The sequence below is a fragment of the Caretta caretta genome, chromosome 1, assembly GCF_965140235.1.
Source record: "Caretta caretta isolate rCarCar2 chromosome 1, rCarCar1.hap1, whole genome shotgun sequence".
NCBI classification, from domain to species: domain Eukaryota; kingdom Metazoa; phylum Chordata; order Testudines; family Cheloniidae; genus Caretta; species Caretta caretta.
This window is the reverse complement of record NC_134206.1, coordinates 41277207-41299697: the sequence shown is the minus strand read 5'-3', so window position 1 is coordinate 41299697 and position 22491 is coordinate 41277207. Positions and strand designations below refer to the sequence as shown.

Below are 22491 nucleotides of genomic sequence, written 5' to 3'. Positions count from 1 at the left end.
TTCCCCCAAGCCTCCACCCTACCTCTTCCTGCCCTGCCCTTTTCCACTTCCTCCCCAGCCCTCACTCTGCCTCCGCTCTGCCTCTTCCTGCTCTGTTCTGGCCCCGCTCCTCTCCCTCTCCTCCAGCGCCTCCTGCACACAGCTGAATAGTTGATCACTGGCGGCTGGAAAGCGCTGGAGAGGAGGGGGAGGAGCTGATCAGTGGGGCTGCTGGTAGGTGTTGAGCACCCACTATTTTTTTTCTGTGGGTGCTCCAGCGCCTATGGCTTAGATGATTTGTTTGCTGTGCATATGAGTGTTCTCAGCCTGCCTTTCTGCTTGGTGTCTAGGACCACAGTCAAGCTCCTTTTGGAAGCTGTGGAAGTTCAGCACTCTACAAATACACCCTCAGTGCAATCTACCTGAGTCCCTCTTTGGGACAGCTTGTTGGCCTGTACTATGTCAGGGAGACAAAACCAACTGATGCCTCCCTTCTGTGGGTTGGAGGCTTGGGGAGGGAGCATTGAGCTGATCTGGACAGATACAGACTAGAGATGAGGAGCTAATGCAGGGGCAGGAAAGGGACCAACCTGCAATCACTATCTTTTGTGCCTGGGGTAGTGGTTGCCAAGGAGCCAGAAGCAGTGGATGGGGAGAACTGAGCTGTAGTACGTATGGATGCTGAGAGAATTTCTTTCTAGTATATATTTTAAAATAATTTAACACCCTGTAAACTTAACACAGAGTTAAGATTGCTCAGTGCTGCCTATGTCCTTCCAGAATGTGAAGAATGACTAAACCTATGCCTCTGAAACCCAGAAATTACAAAGTTAAGGTACACGCTAACCATGTAATGCAACCTTAACTCTGCCCCGCAGAGATGGCAATAGCCGCTTGAAATGGTTCAGTAAGGGTGGTGCAAAGGTTGAACTACCTAAGGAAGTGGTGGACTTCCTATTCCTTGAAGTCTTCAGATCAAGACTGGATGCCTTTCTGAAAGGTATGCTTTTGTCAAACACATGTTATTAGGCTCAGAACAGAAGTAACTGGATTAAATTCTTTGGCCTGTGTTATGCAAGAGGTCAGATGAGATCATCTAATTATACCTTCTGGGGTCTTAAAAATCTATTAATCTATAATAAGTGGAGTTAAGTAAGGACTAAAAATGTGTCACTCTTTTGAGTTCTACAGGATTGAATTCCAGTATTTGTCAGCATGCACTCCAGCATGCTCACAGTGTTAGGTGCAGCTGTATTGATTAGCTGAGGAGTTAGCTGGAGCGGGTTGGCAGAATTATCCCTGTAATATGAGGTACCTTGAGAAATCAAGTAAGAGCTCTCCTGTCGGAATAAAAACCCACAACTCTGCAAGCAGCATAAGCTACATTGTAAGGAGAAGCTCTCCTGCCAACATAGCACTGTGCACGTGAGCGCTTATGTCAGTATAACTTATGTAGCTCAGAGGGGTGTGTGGAATATTCACCCCTCCCCCCCCCCAGTGACATAAGTTTTGCTGACATAGGCTGTAATGTAGACATAGCCTTAGCCAAATCCATTCTCATTCTCGGTGGCTTTTCATGCGAGTGATGGTTCTTTGTCTTTAAATCTGTCATCTATTGGCTTTTATGGCACTGTTTACTCATTACTTTTTCCTTACCTCTTAAGTTATTTCTTCACTGTCTTATTTGGTGGGTCTTCCATTTTCCCTCACTTTTAGTAGACATCCCCCAATGACTCCCACCTTCTGCTCTGCCAATGTCAGCCTTGACTGCCTCTTCTTTGCTTCTCCTTCAAGCTCTGTCATGTTCCCTTTTGGTAGCTTCCTGTATTACAAAATAGCTTTGCATCATTGTCAAGGAAATGTATCAGCCAGCTACAAAATCTGCTGGTCCAGCTCTTACTGTGATGACTGAATAAACAGCTAAAGATACATGGCTCACTATGTCTACAAACAAACAAATTCTTCCCAAGGGAGATAGAGAGGCTTAATTATAAAGCCTTTATTTTGCTAGGCTGTTTTAAGTGGGATTAATAACAGGTGTTTGGTAACTTGACTACAATGAATTGTACATCGGGGAGAATGTGTTGAAGTGAGAGGAGACAATAGTTGCTATTTTGGAGCTATCCTAATGCTCAAATTACAACAATTTTCTCTGGGTACCAAAAAAAAAAAAAAAAAGTCTGGTGAAGAAGTTTAATATTAAACTGGCCAAGATTTTTTTTTTTAAGTGGGTGTCTAAATCCTAATTTCAGTACCTAAATAAGTGTTCTGATTTCCTAGAATGATGAACAGCTGGAAACTTGTGTCAAGGGGAGCTGTTGAATGTTCAAAACTTTTAAAAATCAGGCAGTTTATTTAGATACATGTGAAGGGGGATACTCACCACTGATGCTGCCTACTGGCTAGGTGGGGTGTGGCAGGCTGTCTTCCTTCTGGGCATCCCCCTTTCCTATAGCTGCTCTGCCCTGCAGTAGTCTGTCCGCCCAGTATGAGAAAAACAACCTCTGAGCGACATAAGTTTCGCTGGCATAAGTGGTAGAGTGCATAGTGCCACTGCTCATTGGGGATGTTTTTATTATGTCAACAGGAGAGCTCTCTCCCGTCAGCACAGAGTGGCTACTCAAGTTAGCTTACAGTAGCACAGCTGCATCGGTACAGCTGTGCTGCTGTAATCTTGCTAGTGTAGACATGGCCTTAGTTAGGTCACTGTCGCCAGGCCTCAGGCAGCAAGAGCTCCTATGGTACTCCTCAGGATCTTGGAGTGATCCATCTCCATCTCTTGGAGAGATCCACTGCCTGCCTGCTACTAAACTATTCTGTTCTCCTTTTTAAGCTTCTCATCCAGCCTGTGCAGCCTGGGCCCAAAGCAGCTCTCTAACTCCTTCCTTTCCAGAGTGGGGTTTGTAAACTCTGTCATTGCAGTTTAGAATGGCGTCAGGAGTGCTCATTTTATGAAAATGTGTTGTTTTTTTTTTAAAGCAAAGAACTAATTATCCAGAGACAGAGAGAATGAGCAGTAAAAGAGCTATATTTCTACATCTGATCTTAAAGCTGTAAGTGTTAAAATGTAGTATTTTCTTTTTAAACTGAATAAAAATGTAATAAAATTGAAGATTGTTTCTGCAGTTGCACAATATTGGTCACTTTCATTTCAAACTTTTTCCTTTCATTCTGCCACCATTTTGGCCTAAAACTGGATAAAGTTAGAAATTTAGTAGTCTATAAATGGAGTGTTTTTTAGTTTCCTTTGTAGGGCGTGTTTCTGTACCTCATCCAAAATGCTGCTCTTTTTCTGTTGATATTGTATTTTCTCTGGCTGGAAGTAAGATAGACATCTTCCTTTCAAGCAGATGTCAATACTTCATTGTCTGGCCAAGAAGGATGTTAAATGAATGAAGGAAATTAAATGAATGGAAGAAGTCCTCAAGGAATCAATTCTGAAGCACTTCTAGAGGAGAGGAAAGTGATCAGGAACAGTCAGCATGGATTCACCAAGGACAAGTCATCCCTGCCTAATCTAATTGCCTTCTATGACGAGATAACTGGCTCTGTGGATGAGGGGAAAGCAGTGGATGTGTTGTTCCTTGACTTTAGCAAAGCTTTTGATACGGTCTCCCACAGTATTCTTGCCAGCAAGTTAAAGAAGTATGGGGTGGATGAATGGACTATAAGGTGGATAGAAAGCTGGCTAGATAGTTGGGCTCAATGGATAGTGATCAATGGTGTTCCATGTCTAGTTGGCAGCCGGTATCAAGCGGAGTGCCCCAAGGGTCGGTCCTGGGGCCGGTTTTGTTCAGTATCTTCATTAATGATCTGGAGGATGGTGTGGATTGCACCCTCAGCAAGTTTGCAGATGACACTAAACTGGGAGGAGAGGTAGATACGCTGGAGGGTAGGGATAGGATACAGAGGGACCTAGACAAATTGGAGGATTGGGCCAAAAGAAATTTGATGAGGTTCAACAAGGACAAGTGCAGAGTCCTGCACTTAGGGCGGAAGAATCCCATGCACTGCTACAGACTGTGGACCGAACGGCTAGGCAGCAGTTCTGCAGAAAAGGACCTAGGGGTTACAGTAGACGAGAAGCTGGATATGAGTCAACAGTTGCCAAGAAGGCTAATGGCATTTTGGACTGTATAAATAGGGGCTTTGCCAGCAGATCAAGGGACGTGATCATTCCTCTCTATTCGACATTGGTGAGGCCTCATGTGGAGTACCGTGTCCCATTTTGGGCCCCATACTACAAGAAGGATGTGGAAAAATTTGGAAGGAGTCCAGCGGAAGGCAACAAAAATGATTAGGGGACTGGAGCACATGAGTTATGAGGAGAGGCTGAGGGAACTGGGATTGTTTAGTCTGCAGAAGAAAAGAGTGAGGGGAGATTTTAGGGGGCAGCCCTCAACTATCTGAAGGGGGGTTCCAAAGAGGGTGGATCTAGACTTTTCTCAGTGGTACCAGGTGACAGAACAAGGAGTAGTGGTCTCAAGTTGCAGTAGGGAAGGTTTAGGTTGGATGTTGGGAAAAACTTTTTCACTAGGAGGGTGGTGAAGCACTGGAATGGGTTACCTAGGGAGGTGGTGGAATCTCCTTCCTTAGAGGTTTTTAAGGTCAGGCTTGACAAAGCCCTGGCTGGGATGATTTAGTTGGGGATTAGTCCTGCTTTGCGCGGGGGTTGGTCTAGGTCCCTGAGATCCCTTTCAACCCTGATATTCTATGAATGAGGAAGTCTGTGTTCTTATTGCAGATACCAGACATACTTTATAATTGTGCTTCGAGTGTCTGCTTGCAAATGATGAGGGGGAGCTTTACAAGGACAGGAGGATGAGAAGCCATCAATTTCTGCAGAATTTAAGATGTCATAATTGAAAATGGATTCCTTGGGTAGGAAATGGATGTCATCTGTTTTGACTTGGTGTATATTTTGGTAAAATTTTGGGTGGGCATTGTGAATTGGGTAGGGATTTAATATGACCAAAGGTTCTTATGGCAGTGGGTTTTTTAAAGGGATGTAGAGTTTTTGAAGAGTGTAATATTGTTTTTGGTGTTGAAACACTTTGTCTTCACACACAAACTTGATTTAAAGATTAATTTTCTGAATTTTTGAATGAGCATCAAAAGTATATGCCAAGGCAATTTAAGAAGTTCACAGGAAAGAAACTGTGCTCTGACAGATCGTTTGATCTGGGTTCTCCTCCAGGTTTTGGGAAGTGTGTAGAAGTGGAGTTTTGGGGTGGGAGGAGTTGTATGTGAATGTGATCTGAGGAACATAGATTATGAAACAGAATGAATCAGAAGAGATGCGTTTTAAGTGTTTAAAGTTTTTTCTTAATTTTTAAGCAGTAAAGTTCAACCTGAATAAGACTCTCTGCCTTTCCAGCCTCCCTTCCCCAAGTAACACAGCTCCGTACTGTGTCAGCTGCACCCTTTTCATCTACTTATTTTCTTTTCCCTCTTCAGTGCCTTAAGTCCTTAGGAGATCAACTTAATTTATAAATATTTAAAAATAAATGTAGCTCTTTATAGACATGAAAGCAACTCTGTAGGCATGTGACCCAGGCTGTCACCATCGGTAACAGACAAGGAGAGAAACAGGAAAAACAAAAATGAGCTGCATCCTGCCACTTTACCATACACACAATTCTGCACAGAATATTTTTTCATCTTAGACTAATATTGAGAAAATCAGAAAAAGCCTCATCCAGAAAAAGTCCTGCAAGTAGCAGACAGTTTAAATTTGTTTCAGGTTGGAGAGAGAAGAATTTTTAATATGCAGAATGTCTCAATATAAAATTCTTCAGTTTCCCACTACTTCCTTGCCTCCTGATGCTATAGAGTTCCTTGGCAGGACATGTACTTTTCTTAATTTTTTTTCCTCCTCCAAGCGCTCCCTGGACTATGCTTTCACAAGTCCTTGTTTACATGCTGCTTTGCCTACCTCAGGCCTGGTCTACCCTTAACATTTAGGTCAGTATAGCTATGTCATTGAGTCCTGTAGCTATGCCAAACTTAACCCTGGTGTAGAGACAGCTGGGTAAACAGAATAAATTCTTCCATTATTAAGCTGTCATTGCTTGGGGAGGTAGAAGCCCCTCTTCTGTCATTATAGGCTGTGTCTACACTACAGGGTTGTGCTGGCATAGCTACAGCACCATGGTTATGCTGTTGCAGTCCTCCTAGGGTAGACATGGGCTTAGTGTAGTGCATCACAGGTTGTTCTTACATTTTTCTTTTGTGTCTTTGGGCTTGGCTACACTTGCGAGGAACAGCACAATAAAGGAGCCCCGGGCACACTGGCTCACTACCCGTCCACACTGGCAAGGCACATAGAGCACTCTGACTCCGCGGCTACAGCGCTGCTGGTACTCCACCTTGGCGAGTGAAATAACGTTTGTTGCGCCCCTGCTGGAGCGCCGCAGCACCAGTGTGAATGAGGTGTTGAATTACTGCACTCTGATCAGCCTCTGGAAACGTCCCATAATCCCCTTAAGTCAAGTGTCAGAGTAGCAGCCGTGTTAGTCTGTATTCACAAAAAGAAAAGGAGTACTTGTGGCACCTTAGAGACTAACAAATTTATTTGAGCATAAGCTTTCGTGAGCTACAGCTCACTTCATCGGATGTAGCTCACGAAAGCTTATGCTCAAATAAATTTGTTAGTCTCTAAGGTGCCACAAGTACTCCTTTTCTTTTTAAGTCAAGTGGCCACTCTTGTCATTGTTTTTGAATTGCTGCAGGATATGCCCTTTGAAAGCTCCGTTTCTGACAGCGGGTTGCTTATCTGCTACGAGACAAAGCAAGCCATTAGTGTGGAATGCTGTGTGAGAGAGAGAGAGGCGGAGGGAGGGAGGGGAGTCTGCTGCTGTCTGAATTTACAAGACAGCATGCTGACATGCTTTCAGCCCCCCAAAAACCCACTCTCTCTCCCCCCACATACACACACACTCCACCCCATCCCCCACATTTGAAAAGCACGTTGCAGTCATTTGCGTGCTGGGATAGCTGCCCACAATACACTGCTCCCAATGCTGGTGCAAGTGCCGCAAATGTGGCCACCCCAGTGTGCTTGAAGCTGTCAGTGTGGACAGACTGCAGCGCTTTCCCTACTGCGCTCTCCAAAGGCTGGTTTAACTCAAAGCGCTTTACATCTGCAAGTGTAGCCATGCCCTTTGTAACTTTTCCACTAATACACTAAAATTCTGAAGGGCACTTTTCAGCAAGGCTAACAAAACAATCTTGGCCATTCTAGGCCAAGTCATCTTGGATATACCGTATTCTGAGTAAAAAAAAGCTCTTTAAAAAGTGAACTTCAGGTGATTTTTCAAACTTTAAAACTCCTTTTCTGGCTTTTATCAAACTTCCTTAAATTCTATTGTGAGATGAAATGATGTCTGTGAAATTTCAGAAAGATTGGTGGAGGAAGGGTTGAAAAGTGGGATTATAACGGGAAGTTAGCTTCAGCCTTAATTGTGGAGCACCTATTATTGCTCCATAATTTGGTAAACAAAAATACTTCCAGCTTGAGACACTGTATATCAGGCTTCTCTCTGGAGAGCATATTTAAAAATTTAGATTAAATATGCTGGCAGTCGTGGTCTTGATTGAAATTCACCCTGAAGTGAAAGGCTCAGGTCTCTACACCATGTGCACACTATGCGTGTGTCTGCACTGGCCCTACAAAGGTTGGTTTAGAGGAAGTCAGGGGAGAGGTGCATTGAATCCACAATGACATGAATCTAGTGGCCCTCACTATTTAAATTTATGTTGCAGCAATACCCAGAGCTAGATACTGCACAAACAGACATGTTCCTACCCTGTAGAGCTTAAAATTTAAGAAGATAAGTGACATACAGAGTGGTTTGGAGATGGATATGATTGTATACATACAACTTTTGCATTTAAAACGTTTTTCTTTTTATAGATCAGCTGTCTCCAGCCCCTCAACCCTGACCATCATACATTGGTTTTGCAAATGGCTCTGCAGAACTGTGGCTGCTATTCCAACCCTTAGACTCCTATACCATTGCCTTCAGGCTAAGGTGATGAATTTTACCCCTGCAACCTCCCACTCACATCACCTGCAAAAAGCTTGCTTTCCAAGGCCTGGTCTACAATGGGGGGAGATCAGTCTAAGTTAAGCAACTTCAGCTCCGTGAATAACGTAGTTGAATTCAACGTACTTAGACCTACTCACCGCTGTGACTGCTGCCGCTCCCCCGTCGACTCTGCCTGTGCCTCTCGTGGTGGTGGAATACAGGAGTCGACGGGAGAGCACTTGGGGGTTGATTTATCGTGTCTAGACTAGACGCGATAAATCAACCCCCGCTGGATCGATCGCTGCCCTCCGGTCTGGCAGGTAGTATAAACATACCCTAAAACAGACTTCATGGGATAATGAGGTCACCTCTGTAGAATTTAGTGCAGCAATTATAGCAGTGCTATAATTTTGGGCATCCTTGAAGTCATAGACTAGAAAGAAAAGAACGCACATTACAAGCTCGTTACTTACCTTTTTTGTTCATGTAAGTGCAGCAAAAGTAGAGAATGTGTCCTGCAGTAGGAGAGAGAGAGCTGGCGGTGTTGTACATGCTGTAAATCTAGTAAACAGATTAGGCAGAACAGACTCTCAGTCTCTGCCTTAACTTAATTTTTGCATTAAGCCGTGTTTGTACATTATGGTAATTGCAGAACTGCTACCTTAAATATATATCTGTCCTAACTTTGTGTGGTGATAACTTTATTTTAGACAGAAAAGCACCATTAAAAATAACTTCCATAATCTCTCAAAGACTTACAGCAAGGGTGCCCAAACTAGCCTATGGGGCTGCTTGTGGTCCTTGCAGGTGAATGAAGTACCTAGACAGAAATTGGAAGTCTCCCGTTGATTCACATGGGATGGATTACATTACCAGTACACAGGAGTTCTAAGACAACTAATACAGAGGTCAGGAAAATTAATCTTTCCACAGATAACCTCAAGTCTAACCTATCAACATCTATCTTCTACCTATCCACAAACTGACCACTACAGAGTGCATGTACACTAAGTTTCCCTCCCCCCCCCATTAGTTTAGTACTAATGCAACTCTAGTGATGGTAGCTACAGGTGAATCAGTAATACAGACAGGATGAGAGGAGGGACAGGTGTTATTTAACTTTGTGTCTTCTAACCCCTGTGCCCTAACTATACTAGTGCTTTCACTGGTGGAGTTGCATGGGTGCTGGTAAAGCATATACAGAAAGAGAGTGAAGGCTTTACCCCACCTCACCCTTATTCCAAGATTAAATTGCTTACTTAGAAGGAATTGAATCTTGGTGCTGTTTATCTCAGAACCTGGAACCATTTTGGCATCCGTTTTATTAGAGGAAGGTTTAGAAGGATAAGAATGTTGCATCACACTCTAAAAGTTGCAAGACCGAAGCTCTGCCTGTTCTGGGTCTTGCAATTATTATTATTGCTTATTTGTATTGCTGTAGGGTATAGAGGCTCTAGTTGGGGATCTTGGCTGGATTGTGCTAGACACTGAACGTGCACATAATGAAGAGGCTGTGCCTTACCAAAAGAGTGTACAGTTGGTGGTTCTCAAACTGTGATCCATGAGCCACTGGTGATGTGCAGAGAACTTGCCCTGGAGAGCTAGCTGGTCACAAGGTGTCATCTTGTTTCCGGTTGTTGAATCATAGTAAGACAGCTAAAAGATGTTAAATATGTTTTCTAATATTGGTTTAACAGGTAAGTAGTTGCAGGTCATGAATAGGAAGGAAGATGGTACCTGAGATTGCTTTTATTTGAGATATACAGTATAAAAAATTGAAAACCCCTTCAGTAATGAATTTCATAGCTAAGGGCCCCTTACTGAAAATGCCTTACCTTGGGTGTGTTTGAATCTGGGTTCAGTCAGCTTTACCTTTCCTGTCTAATGCAGCTCCTGTGCTGGGTCTGGAGAAAGAGGTGGCCCCTCAAATACCTATGCTCTAGGGTTCAAAGATGTGGAGCAGAATCTTGAAACATATCTGATGCGGAATAATATTGGGGACAAAAGTTTGGTGTGAATTTAAAGAGTCTAAGGGCTTGTCTACACGTGGAGTTAAGTAAATTCCTGAATTACTGTGTGGATAAACCCTTATCATATAATTTACTTTTCACTATTTATGTTTTTTACTATTTCATTGTCCAAGTTGAGGGGAAATACAAAACTAACTAGTCAGCTTTACTTTCAGATTCTCATACTAGCAGTATAGAGCAGTGTTTCAGTTGCAGGGGTTGTCAATTCGACTTTTTAAAGTTTCCATTGGAATCTCTAGAAATTATTGAAAAGTTTGCTGGCTGTAACTTTATAAAAACATTTTTAATAAAAATTCTAAACCTACACTGAATGCGTCACTTGAATCTTAGGCCCGCAACATGTTGTATTTTGACACAAAAGCTGTAGCTATGTATGTACATCTGCAGTGGTGTACGCTGTGTGTGGGCTGTCTGAATCTGGTTCAACACTGACAGGTTAAAGTAGTGAATATGGGGAAGTATTTAATTCTTGTGGGAATACTGCTTTTTTTCCAAATTCTCTTGCAGTAGTCTTCCATGGAGTGGATGGAATCTGGACTGCTTGTGTTCTAATAGTACTTGCTGAGAGGCTGGCAAAAGAAGTATCTAAAGAAACTGATGCAGTTTTAGCTTGTTCTGCTCTGTGGACACTTGCCAAGCAATATTATACACTGGACAGTAAATCAGAGATTCATAAAATTAGGGAATGTGAGGAGACTGACAGTAAAGGTCAGAGTAGCTACACTGGTGATCCTGTGGCAGTATGTATTATTTTAGTGCTAAACTTGGTACCCTTCTTCTGTGCTAATAAATATACTGTGGAACCTCAGAGATACGAACACCAGAGTTACGAACTGTCTGGTGAACCGCCCACCACATTTGGAACTGGAAGTAAGCAATCGGGCAGCAGCAGAGAGACACAAAAGCAAATCACAGTACAGTACTGTGTTAAATGTAAACTACTAAAAAAAGGGAAAATTTTTTACAAAAAGATTTGACAAGGTAAGGAAACTGTTTCTGTGCTTGTTTCATTTAAATTAAGATGGTTTAAAAGCTGGATTTTTCTTCTGCATCTAATGTAGAGTTGAATCAGGCAGAGCAGGGACATGAACCTGGGTGTCTCGTATCCCAGACCAGTGTCCTAACTGGATAGATAGACATGCAAACTCACCTGCCTATGTGCCTGAATCAGAAAGCTCAGGTTTCAGTCAAAAACCAGATATTTTGGCACAATTCTGTTTTTGCAAAAACATTAGGAAGATTTTGATTTTGTTCCAGTGCAGAATGAAAATAAATTTTGAAATCTCAAAAGTCACTGCCTACCATGAAATGGAACTGACTTCTTCTGGTCAGCTCCAATGCTTAACCAAAGCAACAGTTTCTGTGATTTAGGACTTTGAGGATGCAGCGTCCTGAAAACCCTCCTATCACTTTCTTTAAAAGCACAACCAAGAAAGGAGGTAGAGGTTGCAATGGATTTGGGAAGAGAGAAAACGTATTGGAATAAGAAGTGAGTGAATGTGGCAAAGGTGGTGAGAAACACCTCAGTGCTAAAAAGTGGCATAGGAAGGAGGTGCAGGTGTATGTTGCTTTTATATGTATTGAAAATATTATATAAAAAGAATGAAAGCAAACTGCTGTTCATTATAAAATTTAGCACATACTTCAACTTGCAAAGGACATAATTAAAAGACTACTCTAGTAAAATCAGAAGGTGAAGAAGGCAGATTTTGTTTAAAGTTTAGAATCATCATGATGGCAAGAGATGAGATAGTAAATATGTAGGAGGTAGTTCCTCTGACAGTCATGCGTGGGTTCCAAATATAAATTGAAAAATGCTTGGCAATGGGAAGCTTAAATAGATTGTATCATAATTCATTTTGGAAGACTTTCAGAAAATGAAAGTCCTTTATACTTTTAGAAAATCTTAGGTCCCCTTATTGTCTTTTGCAGATCTAATGTACAGCCTTTGCTCAAATCTTAGACTTCAGCTCAAATTGAAATTGTCTTATGGACATGCTGATTCAGCTTGGCTAGCTTTGCCTTGTTTTTTACCTGTTACAGGCTCCAGGCTCCTCTTCATAGCAGTGTCTAGATACCATTTTGAAGGCTATGGTATTGAGGCAGAAGAACCCCTACCATGTGATCAACTGTCTCTGCAAACCACTAGTGGTCCACAAAACTCTGGGAATAACTGCGTTGTTTGACTTGACAGCGAGGAGAGGCAAAGCTTTTCCCAATATTTAAGCAGGATCAGTTTGGAGAGTAAATTTAATTAAATCACACTTTCGTTAGAGATCTCAAGGATTTTTTTTATTTCTATTCTTGACAAGTTTGCAATTCACTTCACTTGCAGGCATAAACATTGCCTTTGGCAAGATGGTTCTATCTGACTTGAATAATAGCAGGTGGGAGCAATTTGATCACTTTCTTTAAAGAAAGTCCTCTGGTAGGCATATTTGCCCGCCCTCAGTACTGTGTTTAGGCTACACTGTTCATATGAGACATTTTCTGTAGGTGGAAAGACTGTGAGTACCAGTCTAAAGCACTGCAATGCACCATCCGTGTCATTCTTTTTAAAAATAGTAAGGTCTGGAAGAATGCTTAATTATTCTGCTGTGTAGCCAACTAATTTTTAGAGTTCCCTTCTAGTAATTATAGAAAGAGACATTTCTTAAATAATTAAATTCAGCCATGATTAGCTGTATTCTTGCATTACATAAGGGGCGTGAAAATATACAACCCTTAGAGCTAGTATAGTAAATCTTTCTACAAAGAATGAAAACAATACATCTGGTGCCTGCTTACTGTTATGCCAGATGTTTTTTACAAAAACATGCAGCTCTGAGATAATGCTATAAACTGGTTAACTAAAACATGCTTTAATAGAAAATCAAGAGATTATTAAAATATGTAGTGGAAAAAATATTAGATGCTATAAATTTTGAGATACTGCTTATGTAACTGGTCAACTGTACACCCAGTGACAGATGGAGGTAATAAGGGAGCTGAAATTCATGTAAAAACAGAAGAGGCTTGTATTGTTTTTGTTTAATATAAATAGTCCAAAAGTGTGTTGGGCACTTCAGATATCTAAGAAAACAAATTTCTGTCCCAGAGTTACTTGTCTGTTCAGACAGCATATGGATGGGGTAGAAGATGTGCTTAGGTTATTTATTTGTGAGCATGTGGGACTACATATGCAGATTTGGGTGTTCAAAAAAATCTTGCCCTCCTTTTAAAAACATTCTTTTTCTGCTCTTGAGTGCTCTATGTTTGACCTATTGGCCTTTTTAGATTTTTAACTTGTGCCCACTTGACTGCTGATTATCAGGTTATCCAGCCCTTGTCCATTTTTATTTAACCCTTTCCCTGTTTTAAGTTTCATTCTTGTAAACAGATAGATAGGGCCCTACCAAATTCTTGGCCATGAAAAATGCATCACAGACTGTGAAACCTGCTGCCCCCCCCCCCCCCCCCCCGCGAAAGCTAATCTTTTGTGTGCTTTTACCCTATACTGTACAGATTTCATGGGGGAGACCAGTGTTTCTCAAACTGGGGGTCCTGACCCAAAAGGGAGTTGCGGGGTTATTGTAGGGAGGGTCACGGTATTGCTATCCTTAATTCTGTGCTGACTTCAAAGCTGGGTGGCGGGAGAGCAGCGTCTGTTGGCTGGGAGAGCAGCTCTGAAGGCAGTGCCCAGCCAGCAGCAGCACAGAAGTAAGGGTGACAGTACCATACTTCTGCACTGCTGCCTTCAGAGCTGGGTGGCCAAACAGTGGCAGCTGCTGACTCATGGCCCAGCTCTGCAGACAGCAGCGCAGAAGTAAGGGTAGCAGTACCACAACACCCCCCGACCCAATACAATAACCTTGCGACCCTCCCACAACTCCTTTTTGGGTCAGGACCCCTACACTTACAACACCATGAAATTTCAGATTTAAATAGCTGAAATCATGAAATTTACAATTTTTAAAATCCTATGACCATGAAATTGACCAAAATGGACCATGAATTTGGTAAGGCCCTACTCATAGACTTAAGGCCAGAAGGGACCATTGTTGTCATCTAGTCTGACCTCCTACACATTGCAGGCCATAGAACTTCACCCATCCACTCTTGTACTAGATCCATAATCTTTGTCTGAATTATTGAAGTCCTCAAACCATGATGTAAAGACTTCAAGTTAGAGAATCCACCATTTATTCTGGTTCAGACCAGCAAATGTCCTGTGCCCCATGCTGCTGTGGAAGAGGAAAAAACCCCATGGTCTCTGCCAATCTGACCTTGGGGGAAATTCCTTCCTGACCCCAAATATGGCTGTCCGTTAGACTCTGAGCATGTGGGCAATAGATACCAGCCAGACACTTAAGAAAGAATTCGCTATAGTAACTCAGAGCCCTCCCCATCTAGCATCCCATCTTTAGCTGCTGGAGATATTTGCTAATAGCAGTTGCATTTAGTAGGCCATATGTCCTTGTAGGCAAGTTCGTCCCACCATCCCCTCTGTCAACTTATGAAGCTCGGACTTGAAACAAGTTAGGTTTTTTGCCTTCACTGCTTCTGTGGGGAGGCTATTCCAGAACTTCACTCCTCTGTTGGCTAGAAATCTTTATCTAATTTCAAACCTAACTTGTTGATGGCCAGTTTATACCCGTTTGTTCTTGTGCCAACGTTGGCTCTTAACTTAAATAACTCCTCTACCTCCCTAGTGTTTAACCCTCTAATGTATTTATAGAGAGCAATCATATCTCCCCTCAGCCTTCATTTGGTTACGCTAAACAAGTCAAGCTCCTTAAGTCTCCTCTCTTAAGGTAGGTTCTTCATTCTTCTGATCATCCTAGTAGCCCTTCTCTAGACCTGTTGCAGTTGGAATTGATCTTTCTTAAACACAGGAGACGAAAATTGCACGCAGTATTCCAGGTGAGGTCTCACTAATGCCTTTTCATAATGGTGGTAACACTTCCCCATCTCTGCTGGAAATACATCCTCAGATTGCATTCGCCTTTTGCATGGCTTCATCACATTGGTGGTTCATAGTCCTCCTGTGACCGACCAATACACCCAGGTCTTTCTCCTCCTCTGTCACTTCCAACTGATACATCCCTATTTTATAGCAACAATTCTTGTTGTTAATCTCTAAATGCATGACTTTGCACTATTAAATTTGATCATATTTCTATTACTCCAGTTTCAAGGTCATCCAGATTTCTTGTGTGATATTCCATTCCTTCTCTTTATTGGCAATACCTCCCAATTTTGTGTAATCTGCTAATTTTATTAGCACGCTCCCACTTTTTGTGCCAAGTTCATTAATGAAAATATTAAATAAGATTGGTCCCAAGACTGATCCTTGAAGAAATCCGCTAGTAATCTCCCTCCAGCCTGACAGTTCACCTTTCAGTATGACCTGTTGTCTCCCTTTAAACAGTTCCTTACTCACCTTTTTGATTCTTATTATAATCCCCAGGTTCTCCAATTTAACTAGTTTTCCATCTGGAACTGTATCAAATGCATTACTGAAATCCAGGTAGATGAGATCTACTGCATTTGCTTTGTCTAGATAATTGGTTACCTTCTCAAGGAAAGAGATCGGGTTGGTCTGGTATGATCTAACTTTTGTAAAACCATGTTGTATTTTATCCCAGTTACCATTTACCTCTATATCCTTAACTAGTTATTTGTTCCAAGATGTCCTTGCATACAACTGAGGTCAAACTAAAGGACCTGTAGTTTCCTGAATCACTTTTTTTCCTTTCTTAAAAATAGGTACTATATTAGCAACTCTCCAGTCATAGCGTCCAACCCCTGAGTTTACGGATTCTTTAAAAATAGCTAGGGGAAATGTTTATAAGAAAAATATATATCCTCACATTTCAGGGCATAAGCTGTTACCTGTGGTTAGGAAGACACTTTCCTTATGAGCATGTTATTTTGTAACTGTCTTCTATAGGCCTTATTGATCTCCCCCTGGAGTATTTGGTACTCTCCATTAGGGGTGTGAGGACACCAGAGTAGAATGACCATGGGTCTGATCTAGTGTGGGATTTCCTATGTTCTTATTAGGCCCCAGTGTGACTTTGGCAACTGAAATGTCATTCCAGCTTCTTCTTTTTATTTCCTAAAAGAGAACTTCCCCTTCTCTTTGCACTACCTAGTCCCATAGCCAAGTGAAGATGTATAGCCCAAGTCTGAAGTTCAGTAAAGACTTGTCCTGATGATGTCATCTTGCTGCTGGTGCTATAAAGATGCACTTCATAGGCTACTTCCAGTGCTGGACTTGTGTCTTCCGAGAGCTGGGATCCTTTTTATGCCATTCTTGGGAGCTTGTCAATGGATCAGGTGCCCCATGTGGTGGTGCTGATGTAGTCATTGGGGGCACAATGCTCTGAAGCAGCTCTTCGTGCTGATCAGTACGCTAGTTGTGGGGAGAATAGGGCTGTTGGGTTTACTCTCTTCTCTGCTCCATGTGCTTCTGGACTGATGCCTCTAAAGGGGTGATAAGGCCATTTATTGGGGATTGCTGATAGGACTACTACCCCATATGTTGGTGCTTGGGGATGGGGGAGCTTCTGGGGCTTGGACTGTGGCACAGTTCCTCTTACTAGTCCTGGTAAGAATGGGAGGAGTGGGAGAGATGCTGTAGTCATTACTGAATAGGGGTGGTGTTAGTGGGATTCTGCAGGGGTTGGTTCTAGGCCTGTTCAATATTTTTTCAATGATCTTGAAGAAAATATTAAATTATTGCTGATGAACTTTGTGGTGAAACACAAAGGTTGATGGTGACAGTAATATTGGGTGACAGGGCAGATATATGATCTGGATCACTTGGTATGCTGGGCCCATTCAAACAAATGAGTTTTAATAGACCCAGATGCAAGATCATACATCTAGAAACAAAGAATGCAGACCATACCTACAGAATGGAAGACTGGAGCCCGGAAAGCAGTGACTGGTAAGAATTTGAGGTCCTAGTGAACAAAGAATTGAACAAGAACAGTTTGGCATTAAGCAAGGCCAAAGAACCACAGGTGCCATGTTTGTACTTCAGCAAGGGATAGGGAAATGCCTAGAGTACCAGTAGAATAGCTTCTGGGCTTCTATCGTCGTGGGAAAGGTATATGATAAAGTGGACAGAAGTATGCTCACACCACTGCTGAGGAAATGTGGACTGTCTGATATATTTACTATGATGAATGCTCTATATAGATCACCTAATACAGTGATCCAAATATGTTTTGAAATCTCAAGTCCCTTTGAAGTGAATGTTGAACTGCGCCAGGGGTTGGCCCTAAATCCACTGCTGTTTATCATATTGATGGACTATGTCAGCAGGAAGATCCCAAGAAGAAAAGATAAGCTGCTATGTGCAGATGACACAGCAATAAGAACATCCTCAGAAGAAGACCAAGAGGAAATAGTAAACCAGTGGTATGACCAGCTAAGCTGCCATGGGATGAAAATGTGCATGAGTAAGACTGAAGTCTTCTGGGTCAGTAGAGGTGCCAGAGGGAAATTGGATGTAGAGATTAATGGAGTGAGACTAAACCAGTCTGACCAGTTCAAGTACCTTGACGGCTGAGTCATGGAAGATGGTGAGCTGGAACATGATACAGTACAGATAGGGGAGTGCTGCAAGAGTGTAGAATAATCATTTCATGGGTTGTGTATGACCAGTGTAAGCCACTGAGACTTAAAGCCCAACTTTATAGACTAGTGGGGAGCTCTGCAGTGCTGTAAGGTGCAGAAATATGGATGATAAAGAAATGGTAGGTTCAGTACCTACTGATGTTTGAGATGAGATGTCTTCATGCTACAAGAGGAGTTACTTTCATTTCAGAATCTATTAGGATGAAAGTCAGTGTCTGTGATGTGGCTGACAATCTATCAAGTGTGACTTTGCTGGTTTGGACACATGCAGAGGATGGATGAAGGGGACCTGGTGAAGATGGCCTGGCAGGAGAGGGTGGTAGAAAAGTGACCTCCAAGGAAAGCCAAGAAAGCAATGGATGGATTGCATCAAAGAAGATGGTAAGCAGGTGGACCTTAGTGCCACCTCAGAGAGATGAAGACGGTGGATGATGCATGACAGCTCTACCCCATTTGATGGGATAAGGGGAAGAGTAAGAATAAGATTAATGTTAATACGTTTGCTGCCATTTTTTAAAGAAAATGAAATCAATGGCTATGCATCTGGAACTAGAGTTTGATGAAGTGCTAAACCAGCTTTTGACAGGAGAAGCCTCTTCTGTGGGGACAGAGAAAAGAGATTTTCTTTTCAATTCAGCTAGTTAGTTCAGTTCAATGACTAGTTTATTCAAAGTTAAGAAACCAATTGGGAGCCTGAAAAAGCAGGAAAGCTTGTTTTCTTCTTGCAACCTATGAATAAAAACCAGGTTGAGAGGCTGAGATCTACTAGGTTTAAAATCTTGAAGGACATGGTGACCAGAAACAACTAGTTCAATTTATTAATTACATATAATACTTCCTTTGTTTAATAAATCAATTTTAAACACAAAGTATGTTTTTATAACTTTTTTATGTACCTAGCATATCTAAGGTTATTTTATTTAATTACAATAATTAAAATGCTGTTTGTGCATTTGTAATTCTGAATTTTCATCCAAATAGAACTTGACACAAATCACAAGAAACAAATTAATCATCTAGTAAATAAGAAGTGCACCATCTGCCATTTTCTAACATCATAAAAATGTAAAAATTAAGAATCTGAATAAATGTAAATTAAACTATATCATTGCTTAAATAAATATATATAGATATAGTCTGTCTTCTGGGTTAGCAAAAAGAAGCACCACATTTATTGTAAATGCTATACTTAGTTGCAACTCAACATGTGTTAATGGTTACCAACCAATGAAAATCAGAATGGCTGGAAGTTAAAGCCAGACAAATTCAAGTGAGAAATAAGGCACAGATTTTTAATAGTGAGGAACAAATGCCAAATGAAATGGATTCTCTAGCTCTTAAACTCTTCAAATAAAAACTAGATGTCGTTCTGGTAGATGTGCTTTAGTCAGAGTGAAATATTTGGTCGTCATATATGATCCGATAGTCCCGTCTGACCTTAAAATCTATAAATCTACTAATCATTGTATAGGTAAACTACTAAAAAGAGAGACTTTGCTAGCCAAGAGAAACTAGCGACCTACTAATACAATAAAATAGGTATGAGCTGAGGCATGTGTCATTTATGTGATTTGTGTGGTAACTGCAGAATAAGACTCATCGGTTAATAGTTGTAAAGCAATATGTTTGATATAACTTTCATTTCAGAGTTTCCAAAGTGATCTGCAGATTTATTTTCTATCTGCACAAATCATTTCTCTAACTAATGGAACACAGCAGCTGTTGGCCAATACAAAACAAGTCTTCTCAAGTTGAGGACAGGAGTTGAAGAATATTCTCTTTGATTAAAACTTTAGGAGAAATGTAGATAGGCACAATCCAATTATTCAGATTGAAGTTTGCATATGACACCCAGGCTAGCACTTTTACTACTGCAAATAAATAAATAAATTTCCTGACTGGAAACACTTCGAACAGCAGAGTGCCCTTAGTTCCATGTTGGGGCACAGATTAGGGAAAAATGCTATTTGTTGAACTGCTAACATAGCTTCCTGCAGAACTGTTTTTTGCTTGATCTTTTATGCAAGAACTGGCCTTGTTCAGTTTGAGGGGAGTAAACAATAGCAGTCTGAGGTGACACATATCCTATCTGTTCATATATACTATAGATAAGTCTCACCATATATTTGTAAGGTTTCAGAGTAACAGCCGTGTTAGTCTGTATTCGCAAAAAGAAAAGGAGTACATATATACTATAGATAAGTCTCACCATATATTTGTAAGGTTTCAGAGTAACAGCCGTGTTAGTCTGTATTCGCAAAAAGAAAAGGAGTACTTGTGGCACCTTAGAGACTAACCAATTTATTTGAGCATGAGCTTTCGTGAGCTACAGCCGATGAAGTGAGCTGTAGCTCACGAAAGCTCATGCTCAAATAAATTGGTTAGTCTCTAAGGTGCCACAAGTACTCCTTTTCTTTTTGCATATATTTGTAAAGAGGCAGCAACATGGCCGGGTGTGTTAATGAGCATACACACAACCTGGATGTGATGAAGCACTAAGAATAGTAATCATCTTAAATCATAATACTTCCGTTAAAAATATGGAACTTAACATTGCCTTAAAGTAGCTTTTTGGTTAGTAGGAGTTATTTCTGGTGTTAGGCCATGTACTAATTATGATTGAGTCGTTAACTTTAGCTGTAGTGCCATCAGCAATTTGGAAGCCTTGCCAAATCTATTTCAATATAAAAGTTACTATCTCTGTGCCTTGTGTGTGGTGGGTTTTTTAAAATCACATTTAAGTGCAAATGTGATAAAACACAGACTTTTCTATGGAGCTGCAACCAGTGACTCCATAATGTAATTTTTAAACTTGGGCTTTTTGTTGTAACATTGTTATAGTCTTACATTGCCTACTTTTTGGGGAGATGCTTTGTTATTGATTTGATTTTGTTTTTGTGCCAAAGGTAGGATAACATGAAAGTCTGTTAAGTGGATCTAGTGGTAGGCTAATCAAGCAGATCTTCCATCTGAGTAGGTCCCTCACTTTTCCTTCTCACCTGGTCTACTTTCAGTAACCTCATGGTCTTTCTTTTGAAATGTCTTTGGTGTTGTAGAGGACAGTGAGGGTCATGTGCAGGTTATTTGCTTGAATATAAAAATTGACTTTGCGTCAAATGAAGTCAGGTAGAGTAGCCACAATATTCCATTGGTTAGCATCTGTAGTAATTTTCCATACATATTCAGGTTTACTATGAAAATCTAAGCCAACTTGTACTGCCTAAAAAATACATGCTATATCTTGAGGTGCCTTGAGGGCAGGGGACTGGACTATGACCTCTCGAGGTCCCTTCCAGTTCTATGACTCTGATTATCAGAATTTCCTCTGTCTTATGAGGCTGATCAACTGTTAAAAAACTCCAGTACTATCCCTGTCCTAATGTGAAGAAGTTTTCTTGTTTTGAAGTTTCTTTGTTTTTTTGATGGAGTAGGGGGACTGTCATAAATATAAAGGGGAGGGTAAACACCTTTAAATCCCTCGTGGCCAGAGGAAAAACCCTTTCACTTGTAAAGGGTTAAGAAGCTAAGATAACCTCGCTGGCACCTGACCAAAATGACCAATGAGGAGACAAGGTACTTTCAAAGCTGGGGGGGAGGGAAACAAAGGATCCTCTCTGTCTGTGTGATGCTTTTGCTGGGACCAGAGCAGGAATGCAGGTCAGAACTCCTGTAAAGAATTTGTAAGCAATCTAATTAGATACACATTAGATTCTGTTTTGTTTAAATGGCTGATAAAATAAGTTGTGCTGAATGGAATGTATATCCCTGTTTTTGTGCCTTTTTTAACTTAAGGTTTTGCCAAGAGGGATTCTCTGTTTTGAATCTGATTACCCTGTAAGGTATTTACCATCCTGATTTTACAGAGGTGATTCTTTTACTTTTTCTTTAATTAAAATTCTTCTTTTAAGAACCTGATTGCTTTTTTCATTGTTCTTAAGATCCAAGGGTTTGGGTCTGTGTTCACCTATGCAAATTGGTGAGGATTTTTATCAAACCTTCCCCAGGAAAGGGGGTGTAGTGCTTGGGGAGATATTTTGGGAGGGAGATGTTTCCAAGTGGGCACTTCCCCTGTTCTTTGTGTAACACTTTGGTGGTGGCAGCTTTTAACCTAAGCTGGTAAGAATAAGCTTAGGGGATCTTTCATGCAGGTCCCCACATCTGTACCCTAGAGTTCAGAGTGGGGAAGGAATCTTGACAGGGACACAGACGTTTCTGTCTGCATATTCTGTGTCTTGTCACAAGATTCTTATGGTGTTTTTGCTGCTCTTCATAATTGGCATTTTTCATTATTCTGCTACTTATGCTCCTCCATAGGACATCTCCAGCAGGAGTACTTGTGATCTGTTAATGGAAGTTGGCAAATTGGGGAGGAAAGAAAAGATAGTTTCTTCTCTTTTCCTTCTTTTCTCATCTATTCAAATCCCTGAACAGTCCCAGCAGTCGCCGCCAAGAATTGTCTCAGAAGAAGTGTGAAGATATTAGGTTTCTACAAGCCTGTATAAAATTTAAATCTTCCAACATATGCTACTCTGCTCTGCTGGTGTTTTCCCTCAAAAATTTGTACCCCATCTGTTCCTGCCCTCCATTCAGATTTTTCCCACCAGTGGTAGTTGGATATAACTGAGAAGGAAGAAATCATTTTTCTAGAAACTCTGGGATATAAAGGTGGGATGACAGTGTTTTCTTTCTGATTACATGTCCAGGCTCATAGTTTAAAAAGTTAGTCTGTTAGTTACAAGTCTGTCAAAGTGTTTGCAGCCTTGGCAGTTTCACATGTCACCTCATTGATTTATTCATTGTTTTTGTTGTTGAATTTCAACTGT

At 41.2% G+C, this 22491-nt stretch overlaps 1 protein-coding gene across 3 annotated transcripts in view; it reads left to right on the top strand.

The window, feature by feature from the left end:
• The window catches only part of XPO4 (exportin 4), a 135146-nt gene that overhangs the window by 10020 nt on the left and 102635 nt on the right, over positions 1–22491 (top strand). Inside the window, exon 1 of one of the 3 annotated variants that reach the window (XM_075127332.1) lies at positions 7941–8012. The exons of the other annotated variants lie outside the window; for them this stretch is intronic. The gene's annotated coding sequence lies outside the window, so the exon portion shown is untranslated. Of the gene's footprint in view, positions 1–7940; positions 8013–22491 lie in introns of those variants that run through there. 3 annotated transcript variants of the gene reach the window in all.